Genomic DNA, 12,326 nt, shown 5'->3' on the forward strand with positions numbered 1-12,326 from the left:
TGTGTGTATATATATATATATATATATGTGTATATATATATATATATGTACATCACTTCATCATGGTCAAACCACTAACACGGCTCCTTTATGCCATCCCACTAGCACTAGCACTACGATAGACTAGGTCACTAGTTCATTGGACGTCATAGTCGTTTTTGACTTCTTATCAAAGTTGGTTAGCATAATATAGGACCTCTAACATCATTACAAATTTCTTTAAGTCGTTGAACTACACATAGAGCCCTAGCCTAAGTCATTGGATTTACGAGGTGTAACAACATAGTAGGTAGGCGATTAGTCGACTGCCCATTTTTGTTGCCAAGTTGGTTCTTCATCGGGGCTGGCACGCTGGAACAATGGGAAAGCTAAATAGCCACTCAGAAGTTCGCCAAATGGTCTTGGGGATCACCAGGATCACTTTTCTCCACTTATTCAGCATGTTTTCTCCTTTATACCCGGTATTGTCCTTTCCCTGCTCCTTAGACTTTAATACTGTAAATATATATTTTAACATCAGTTAGAGCATAATTAGACATTTCAATACACTAAAACTAGAAAACCCTAAATGAGTCAAAATTTCAGACACATCATAAGTCCAAAATTCCACTAAGTCCATATCAGTTCTATGAGACCACCCTGCGACCCATGGAATCAACCAAGACCCGTCAAACCCTTATCTTATACAATGATCTCAATCAATTTATTTGAATCAACCCTATAAATTAGTTCTACTACATGTTAAACTTCCTACGCTTCATTATGTTCACTCGTAAGTCAAACATCATAAACATAAAATTTCCCAAACTCAACTCTAGGTTTTACGATTTCCTTCCTATGACTAGTAGAACTTCCTACGGCCCGTTGAACTTTCTACATGTCCGTAGGTCAATCTCGTAGAACACCGTTTCAATTTTTTTTTTTGCACTTTTCCCTTTCTAACATAACTCTCCAATTTCATAAGTGTTACATGAAACCAAACCTTAAAATCAAATTTAAGTTCACAAATGAACAATGTTCATGACATAATTTAGAAAAAAATAATTCAATAGGTGGAAACCAAGAATTAATGCTTTGAAGAAATAATTTGATTAAAAAATAGAAATTCTTTACTTTGAACGAAGGAGGCAATGATAATAGAGGCGACATTATTGAAAGAAACTGAAGGAGGAGGAGCGATAGCGACAGAGAGGTGAGGAAAGAGATTTGGGTGGAGAAATGAAGAGAAGAAAAAAGAACAGAAATAGAATTATAAGAGACCAACTTTTATGGTTACAACTATATTCTGAGAAAATCGATACACAACGTCGCTTTGTCCGTTGGTTTTATTTTATTGTTCTACTATTGATTTGTTCTAAAATAGATGGACACATACCACTTTGTTCGTCGTTTCTTATTTTTAAAAGTAGGTAAATATTTTTAGAAATATTATATCTATGTCCGTCATTTTATTTAAACATTTTTTTAAAAAAAAGACGAACAACGTGGTATTTAGTAAAAATAAATATAAATTAAAGTTTGAATAATTTGGCGCAATTTTCAAACAAAAACGATCGACAAAGAGTCAATATTTGTCAATTTTGTGAAAAAATAACAAATTAACAGAGAACGTATTGTTATCATTACTTTTGGAGTTTTGTAGTACGTAACTTTTCTATCCATCATTTCATTGTCTCATTTTAGTAGTGAGTGGTAGTGATGGAGGAGGATGAGGAAGAGGTGATGATTTGTAGCATAGGGATAAAATGATGGTAATGGAGGTGCCATAGCACTAGGTATGGGGATGACGACAACGACCAAAGGCTGGGGAGGGGTTGGGAGGAGAAGGTAGAGAGTTTGAGTAAATATTAGAATTAGAGGATTAAAATAAGTGTTATTACCACTAATGTTAAAGTATGACTTTTACTCAGTAAATTAAGACTTGTATCAAATTTTTTTAGCTTCAAAACTTTTTTTGTCACCCTTGAACTCATTTCTAGAAAAATAGGAGTGCTTTTTATTAACTTACCCCTAATTAAATGCCTTGAAAAATAAGTGATTCTGTAATGATGAAATCCTATGTGTATTGAAACAAAGGTAGTTTTTAATGAATACCAACCCCTTCTTGAAATCCTACCACATAACTTATTTTGAAACAAAATAAAAAAGTTAAAACATCACTTATTTAGAAATGAAGGGAATATTTGATTTTTAAATTTCGTTTCAATGCAGATACACAAAAGTGAAACGGATGGGTAGTATAATATTTTATTTTGTTCCTTTAGTTTTCACAGTTCTCTTTTAGAAAAAAATCATTAGTGTAGTTTGATAATTATATTCGTTAACACTTATTTCGTTCCTATTTACGTATCGTCCTTACGAAAAATAGATGATCTTTTGTACTTCCTCCGTTCTTTTTATATGTCATCTCTTTCTATAACTAGTTGGTCCATAATGATTGTCATTTTCATAAAATCAATGCATACATTATCATATTATTCCTTTTTACCCATTCCGAGTTATTAGCCTTGAAAATATACATTTTACCAACTTAGAAAAGCTAAGGGCATCTCCAACCAAATCCTCTATTTTACTCTCCAAATATAGAGTTCTCTATTTTTTCAGACAATCAACTCCAACCCAATTCTCTATTTTACTCTTTAAAGAGGAATCTTTTTCTCTTTCCTCAATATTATTTTTTTATTATTTCTATTTCATTCTTATTTTCTTATTTTATAATATAAATTATTATTTCTTTTTTCCCAAATAATTATGTTATATAATTTTTAATGTGATATATAATTATATTTTGTTCTAAATTTTTAAATAACATAAATTTCAAGAAAATATAATATAATACATAAATTAGGGGACAAACTCAAATAAAAGTGACATACAATTACATAAAAACTCAATTTTCAAAATCATTATGTTGCTCCCATAAATGTCCTATTAATGCCGGGGTTCAAAATGAGCACTTATGTCCTTAATATTTTTTTATGTCTAGCTAAAAATTGTTCATATCGAAGATTCTCATCTACCACCATTTCTATGGTTGGAGTTGGAGCCTCTAGGACATCTTTAATTGGTACATTGGGATCATGTTCATCTTCAATTATCATGTCATGCAGTATAATAAATGTACTTATTATATCATGCATCACTTTCTTTCTCCAAAAACATGACGGTCCGACAATGATTGCAAAATGTGATTGCAAAACTCGGAGTGCACATTCAACATCTTTTCAGTACAATTCTTGTTTCATCGCGAATTATATCTTCTTTTGGAAATGAGGATCACGAATAGTTTAAACAATTGTAGACCATTTAGGATATATACCATCAGCTAATTAAGTAATAACACATATTGTATTCTTTTCCTTGAATAACATAATTAGCGGGAGGCGCTATACCGCTAGCAAAATTGAAAAATAAATGTGATGACTCTAAAACAATAATATCGTTATTGGTGTCAGGTAAACCAAAATAAGCATGTCATATGCCATGTATTATATTGTACTACCTCCGTTTAAAAAAGAATGTCCCCTTTTCTTTTTTGGTAACACTTTAATTTTAACTTTCCACGTGGTACGTTTAAGACCACAAGATTAAAGGAAATTTTGGTGCATTTGACATAACTTTAATTTAGAACCACAAGATTAAAAAGTCTTCTTTCTTTTCTAAAACTCTGTTTCAAGTCAAACTAGGTCATCCTTTTTTAAACAGAGGGACTATTGTTATTTCTATTTAAATGTATTGTATTGTTATTTTACATTTGAATTATCGTATTATGTATGCATTTTTAATTTAATTTTTTTAATTTTTCAATTTTAATTTTGTAAATTCTTTATAGTGAAAATTAATAATAAAATAAAATTTTATTATTGATGAAAATTAGAAAAAAATTAAAATACTGTTAGTTTGAAACTAAAGTAGTATATATTAAAAAAAAAATTTGAAAATATTATATAACATTTGAAAAAGAATTATGAAAATTAGATACTTAATTAATGAAATTATATATAAAATATATGTTAATTAGAAACTAATAGTAATAATAATAAAATAATGAAACAGTGAAATAGAGAGTGTGAATAGTAGTTTTCCAAATTTGGAGAACTACTATTCCGTACTATTCCCTCTCTATAAATGGAGAATAGAGGGTGATTTGAAGGTGGGTTGGAGTGTCCATTTTCTTTTACTCTCCAAATATAGAGAATGAAGAATAAAATCGAAGTGGGTTGGAGATGATATAAGTAAATGATTCATGTTCAATTTGGGTAAATTACTTAATCAAAATAAATTAATTGAGTTCCAAAAAAATTAATTTATATTCAATTGATTGAAAGTTTGAGTTCCAAAAAAATTAAGTAAGGGTAGAATAGTAAACTTTCTTCGTTTCGTAATGCACATGAAATCCAAATCGGTGACATATATTTAGGAACGAGGGAGTAACTTTCATTCACAGTATCAATGAATAAATTAAAGGATTCTTTATATTTACACTTTGAAAGTTATTAGCCTTGAATGTACTAATTTATTTAGAAAAACTAAGTAATTGATTAATGTTCATTGGAAAATCATATTAAATTAATTTATGTTCATTTAATGAAATCTGACTTCAAAAGAATACTAAATAATGGTACATGGTAAATTTACCTAGTTTCTTAAGAGGCGTGAAACCTAAAATCTTGACTATAAATAAGAACGAAGGGACTAACCCTTTAATCTTTATCTACTTATGTGCCTCTAAATTATAGAATGATTAATGATTAGACAATATTTGAAGAAAATCCCATTAAATCTCTATGAATCTAGGATTATTTGTGTGAAGATAATTTCAAATAGTCCTAGGATTAAATTTACCACTTAATTGGTTGTCTAGTTGGCAAGTTCCGAATAACTTATTCCGGGATTAATGATTGATACCGGGGTAAGTTATCCCTCCATTTGAGTGATATAATAATCTCGTGATAACTTATCCCGGGATAAAATAAATAAATGACAAAAATGTCTCTTTCAACCCTTTTGTTACATCACCTTTTATATTCATGAAGGGTATTTTTATAACAAATAAATTGTTTTTAAAATTTATTATTTTGAACACAATAAACTGAACACTTAATAAAAATAGTCGATCATAACTAATCTCATCATAATTTATCCCATAATAACATTTACTTTCTTTGTCTCATTTATGTGACAATAATTTTTTACTCTCTCCAAAAAAGATGTCATATACGATAATTACAAATAATAATTCTTATTTTAATTGTTGATGAAATAATTTATATTTATGACCAAACAAGAATCAAAAAATTATTTTAGATAATTAACTTGAAATAATTTTTTTTTAAAAAAGTCTTGCTAATAGTTACTCTCTCCGTTTCAAAAAGGATGCCTAGTTTGACTTGAAACGGAGTTTAAGAAAAGAAAGAAAACTTTTTAATCTTGTGGTTCTAAATTACAGTTATGTCAAATGTATTAAAATATTCTTTAATCTTGCGGTCTTAAACATGTCATGTAGAAAGTTAAAATTAAAATGTTAAAAAAGAAAAGAGAACATCCTTTTTAACAAACTAAAAAGGAAATAGAATATTCTTTTTGAAACGGAATATTAAACGGAAAAAGGCCTAAAATACCCTTAAAGTATTGGAAGTGGTACAAAATTACCCTCCATCCACCTATTGGCTCCAAAATACCCTTCCCACCCACCTATTGGGTCCAAAATACCCTTGTCATCCACCTTTTGGTTCAAAATTGACCACTTATTTAACGGTTTTATATTTAAACTATTTAAATATTTTTTTAAATACGTGGCGCTCAACTATTTGTTATAATTTAACTTATTAATATAATTTATAAATCAATCCACTACCACCCATTACTAATTAAACCCCTCAAAATTAATATCCGTCACATTATTAATGCAACAACATATTAGCTACTACCAATTGAGTGTTTTTAAAAATTTGAGGCGAAAATATCTATAGAAGTAAATTATCATACATTCAAGTGTCTAAATAAAATTAACGATAAATTTAAAAGTCTGATTATGTTTATCTTAATTAGTCTTACACCTCAATTATGTGATGTTACTTCATATGTAACTTTTTTTTAAAAATAATATATTAAAGGTTTTTAAACAAATAATAAATATTTATAAAAATATATTTTTTAAAAAAGCATGAATTAATTCGGGATGTATTACTTCTTTACCTTTAATCATAAATTTCTCATTCAATCTTGAAAGAAAGTGTCCTCCTAAATAAGCGGCTCAACCTATATTTAATTGGGGCTTCGATTCGGACTCGAATAATTTTGAATGTTATTTTCAAAAATCTTTAATTTCATCGTGTTTAGTAGTGTTTATGATGATTTTGATATTATAATTGAATTATTAATTGTGTGAGATTTAGTTAGTAATTAGTGGGTAGTGGGTTGATTTATAAATTATATTAATAAATTAAATTATAACCAATAGTTGAACGTCAAGTATTTTAAAAAATATTTAAAGAGTTTAATTTTGAAACAATTAAAAAAAGTGGTCAATTTTGAATCCAAAGGTGGATGACAAGAGTATTTTGGAGCCAATAAGTGGATCAAAAGGACATTTTGAATCTAATAGGTGAATTAAGGGCTAATTTTGTAGCATTTTCAAATACTTTAAAGGTATTTTAGCCCTTTTCCGAATAATAAATGGTATCGCATATGCATATATGGTATCACATGTGTGTCATGGACAGATTAGTATTTCCAATGAATATGAATGGATTCTATAAAAATTTTGTCTCTGTTGAAATCATCTTTAACCTCATTGAAACGAGGGAAACTGTTGCACCAGATGATTGCTACTTTAGGATTACAAAGCAACATTAACTTATCCAAGAATCTAATTAATTTATACATATCTTGCGAAGATATCCATTCCGCTGAATTGGTTTTTCAAAATCTTGAAAACCCTCTTGATATCACTTTGTGGAACGGTTCTTATACTAAGAACCAATTGTTCAATGAAGCTCTTGACCTCTTCGAAAAGCTGTTGCAATTCCCATATCTTAAACCTGATAGTTACACCTTTCCTAGTGTACTCAAGGCTTGCAGTGGTTTAGGGAATCTGCGATATGGTCAAATGACACATGCTCATTTGATTAAAACTGGGCTTTTATTAGATGTTGTTGTGACAAGTTCAGTGATTGGTTTGTATGCCAAATGTGACTTGTTCGCTTCTGCTATACAGCTGTTTGATGAAATGCCTGAAAGAGACATTGCATGTTGGAATACTGTCATTTCGTGCTACTATCAAAATGGGCAATTTCATAAAGCCCTTCAATTCTTTAGCAAAATGAAAGATTTGAGATATATGCCTAATTCGGTTACCTACACAGCTGCAATCTCATCATGTGCGAGGCTTTTAGATATTGAAAGAGGGGAGACAATTCATCGCGAATTAGTAGATAATAAATTTCTGTTGGATGGTTTTGTAAGTGATGCTCTTGTTGACATGTATGGGAACTGTGGCCTCTTAGAGAAGCCTAAAGAAATTTTTTTTGAGCAAATCCCTGCCAAGAGTTTGGTTTCTTGGAATTCCATGATATATGGTTACAGCTTGAGAGGCAATAGCAAATCATGCATTCAGCTTTTACAAAGGATGAACAAAGAAAACATGAAACCCTCTTCTGTGACTTTAAGTAGCTTACTAATGGCGTGCTCTAAATCTACTCAACTGCAGCTCAGGAATATTTTTCATGCATATATAATTCGAAATAACATACGATCTGATGTCTTTCTTAATGCTTCACTTGTTGACTTATATTTCAAATGTGGTAGAGTTGAGACTGCACGAAACATCTTCAGTACGATGGCAAAGAACAATGTGGAAGCATGGAATGTAATGATTTCTGGACATGTGTCAGCTGGCTACTACTTGGAGGCATTTGCCATTTATAATGACATGAAGTTGGTAGGGATAAAGCCTAATGCAATCACTTTGACTAGTGCCTTGGTATCTTGTTCACAGTTGGAATCCAATGAAATTGTTATGGGGTCGCTGCTTGATATGTATGCTAAATGTGGTGCAGTAAGTGAAGCTTTTGAAGTCTTTGATGAGTTGCCTGAGAGAGATCTGGTCTCATGGGCTACAATGATTGCAGCATATGGATCTCATGGCCAAGCTTTTGAAGCGCTAAAACTCTTTAATGGAATGCTGCATTCTAATGTAAAACCTGATAGAGTTGCATTCCTTGCAGTAATTTCGGCATGTGCTCATGCAGGATTAGTGGATGAAGGATACCAGTATTTTAATTTAATGGTCAGTGGCGATGGCATTCAACCGTCAGCTGAAGAGTATTCATGTCTAATTGACCTTCTTGGACGTGCTGGAAGATTGCGTGAAGCCTATGCGATTCTGCAGAGCAACCCGGACACCAGGGAGGATGTTGAGTTGTTAAGCGCATTAGTTTCTGCATGCCATTTGCATGGGGTGTTGGAGACTGGAGAAGAAATTGCAAAGATGCTTACTCAAAAGGATGAAGATGATCCATCCACTTACGTTGTTTTAGAAAAAATATATGCTTCACAGAAAAAATGGAATGAGGTACGCAAGTTGACTGAAGATGAAGGAGCTTGGGTTGAGGAAGAAACCTGGATGTAGTTGGATTGAAGTAGACAGGAGGATTCAACCATTCCTGGCAGATGATAAATCTTTCCTGCTAGTAGACGATGTTTATCAATGTCTATCTTTAATAAATAGTGTCATGGAAATCTATGAATGCTTAAGCATTGATAGCAAGGGAGATGATTACTACTCAAAGCCAACTAATTGACCAAATCAATCACCTTGCTCATAGACATAACTTTGTTTTTCCATAAAACGACAATCATATTTCTGCCTCTCACTGACAAAATGATCAGGATGACTATTTTCAGTCTCTTATGGACCTTCACCTCATAGTGGATAAGAGCAAGATCCTTCACATTCAAATTGACAGTTTTGAAATATTTAAGGTAAGACTTTATTTTTGTAGCTTTATGTATACGTTTCTAAGAATTCTGTGTTGATATTGTTACCATCCTATAATTGCATAGGTTGGACTCGTGAGAGACATCACTTCCACATGAGTGGACAAGTTTTGTCTGCCTTTCCTACTTCGTTTATTAGCTGATATAATTAACGTAGGTCATGAAGAGTATGCATGACTTGAGAAATTTTGAGGATCGAAAGGATAATAAAACTGTCTAAGCTAGAGTTGTATTTGATATATCTTCAACAGAATGTTTAGTTTTGCTAAGAAGTGAAAAATAGTTGTCTTAGTAAGTTGAAAATTTCAGCATTATGTACTATATGTTTGGCATTCTTTATCTCAGGTAGGATGTCTTGCTCGCAAGGTTCAGTTCTTAGAGTTGAGTTTGGAATGATGCTATTAACAACCGGATATGTGTCAGAGCTTCTACATGGAGGCTCTTTATGCATACTACCATGAAGGTGGCTGGGGTAAAACAATGTGCAAGTGTCTTGAGATCTTATTGACAGTTGGCACCTAAAAACTGTACTAGGACATTCACAGGTTTATATGGACATTAAGTTGGAATATTGCCTCTACTTTGGTGAAATAAAATTCAGAGTTAAAAAAATTGTTGAGGGGGTACTGCATATATCTGTGCCATATGTGGTGCTGTACACAAAAAAAAAAAAATCTCATTCAGAGATTTCTGTTGAAATTTGTATCTTGAAGTGCGGGCAGGTGAATAATATGTTAACGAGTAAGGAGAAGTAGGAAGGAAGTATAGACTAAGCATCTGTGATATCGGAAACATCAAGAGGCTCCCCGGTTCTCAGTCAGCCTTTCTTCACAACCTTTTGATGTATTATATGGATGAAGATGGACTAAAACTCATGGCATATGGATCTCATTGCAAATTTCTTTAATAAAATGCTGCTAAGTGTTATCTAATGTAATTATCTGTACGTCACTCTGGTTGTTAGTATTTTAATTTAATTAATGTGAAGCCTATAGATCAGTAAGAAAATATTAATTTGTTAACAAAATTATTTCCTGTGTATCATTTGCACAAGAAACTAAAGGTAGGAGAAAATGTGTTTTAAGTGACATCACTAGAGATGGAGAAAATGTGTTTGGTATGAAAGGAAAATGTTTTCTAGTTCTTAGTTCATTAGTCCTCTGCTGAGTTCAATCGTCAAAATCAAATAACTTAGGGTGTGTTTGGTACGAAGGAAAATGTTTTCCTAGAAAATATTTTCTTGGAAAACAAGTAGATTTTTGTTTTTTTTTCACATGATTGGTTGGTTAGTGCAAAATATTTTTCGGAATTTTTTTTTAGTGTGACTTATGAACGAAAAATGTTTTTGAGAAGTATCTTATATTTTTGTTAGAGTAGAAAATAATTTTTAAAATTGAAAATAGTTTTTAGAAACAAATTTAAATTTTTTTGGGGGGGTTGAGGGTAGAGGTGAAAAAATAAAAATTTGAAGTTGAAAAAATTTCTTAAAAACCAACTTAAATCTTTTTTTGGGGTGGAGGGGCAGGTGTGGGGGGTGGGTAAGGGGGTCAAGGGTTTGGGTGAAAAAAATGAATTTTTAAAGTTGAAAATATTTTTTGAAAAACAAATTTAAAATTCTCTTTGGGAGGTGAGGGGTAGGGATGAAAAAATGAAATTTTAAAGTTGAAAATATTTTTTAGAAATCAACTCAGGTAAGGGGGGACGGATTGGCGAGGGTTAGGGTGAAAAATAAAAATTTGAAGTAGAAAATATTTATTAAAAATATACTTAAATTTTTTCACTACAATAAATTAATTTTTAACGAAAGAAAATTCATTTGTTAAAAGTCTATAACGACCGGGTAAAAGCCTATATCCGGTCGTTAATATCATTTAGCGATAACAAATAATGAAGTCGTTATTCTTACTTACAACGGCCAACATTCCTTTCTTTGAAGATCATTTGTCGTTAAAAGCTTGAAATAAAACAAACGTGTAGTAGTTATAAGTTCTTTTAGCGACCAAAAATCTTATTACAATACTTTGAATGACCAAGTTCTCTTTGCAAATTTGATTGAAATAATTACATATATAATTACATTTTTTTATTTCAAGTTCCGTCATTTATAGTATCATTTCATTTTTTTTCACATGCAATCGAAAATTCTACATGAAATTTTATTGATCACAAAGAAATAAAACATCACATTAATTTAGAGGGAAAATACATAAAATCTCCCTCAAACTTGTCCACAAAATTCCCTTTAGCACTGTAATTCTATAGGTTTTTAAGCGCCCCCTTAAAGAACTTTAAGGTGAATTAAATAACATCTTATACTCCTGAATCTGATGAAGGCTGAAATTATCAATTTGCAATGATGGAATAGAGAAACTATAGCAAAGACTCATTAGTACAGATAAAGTTGATTCAAATGTGGATCAATGCATTTTACATCAAAGGTCAGACCATTCGAACTATGTAAAACAAGCTTACTGGATAACTGAAAAGTTATCGGAAGATAAACAAAATTGGGAAACAACTCAACCACAGTGGAGAACGACAAGCTTGATTAAACAAATCTACCTAAAGATGTTGGGGTACAGAGAAAGGGTAATGTGAAAGTGTGTGATGTTTTGAAATGAAGCAATTGCTAAAGCTATTTTTAGTATGTGTCTCCAAATGCGAGACAATATCCTCAATAAATATAGATCGGTAATGTGGGAAATGAACATTAGTCAACTTGTATCTTTACTGCAGCTTCACCAAAACAATCTTGAGGTTCATACATTGGAATGACTTGTAACATGAGTGACAATTCGAAAAGATACTTTAAATGGGTGGTAAAGAATGAAAATGTAAAACTCCACAGGCTCAAATATGTTGAAACATTCATAATGTATGACAATAACAAAAGCATAAAGTATTTGAAACGAAGACAAAAAAAATCAGACATGATTGTCAGAAGTATTTCCTATATTTGTAATATTCGTGATACTCCTCGAAATAGATCTATAATGGAAATGTTGTTAATGTAATCATTTGATTATTATAGATCGGAGAAAAGCCTAATTAGGGGAGTAGAAAGGGGTATGAAATGGAATTTCTACTTGTCACGACCCAAAACGAGCCGCGAGTGGCACCCACACTTATCACTAGGTGAGCGAACCAACAATCTAAACCCCAACGTTTACCAGTATATAAATTTTGAATAGTAAATAAAATGCGGAAGATCCAAAACTCATTAACGAAATCAATTAAGTAAACTTCTAAAAATACAATGCTTATCATCCCCAAAATCTGAAAGTCATCACATCAAGAACATCTATCCTCAAATTACTAAGTCTAAG

At 31.3% G+C, this 12,326-nt stretch overlaps 1 pseudogene; it reads left to right on the forward strand.

Moving 5' to 3' along the window:
• The first annotated feature begins 6,744 nt into the window (after positions 1-6,744).
• Positions 6,745-9,932, forward strand: LOC107005868 (annotated as a pseudogene).
• The last annotated feature ends 2,394 nt before the right edge of the window (positions 9,933-12,326 follow it).

This window comes from Solanum pennellii, chromosome 12 (genome assembly GCF_001406875.1).
Source record: "Solanum pennellii chromosome 12, SPENNV200".
Taxonomy (NCBI): domain Eukaryota; kingdom Viridiplantae; phylum Streptophyta; class Magnoliopsida; order Solanales; family Solanaceae; genus Solanum; species Solanum pennellii.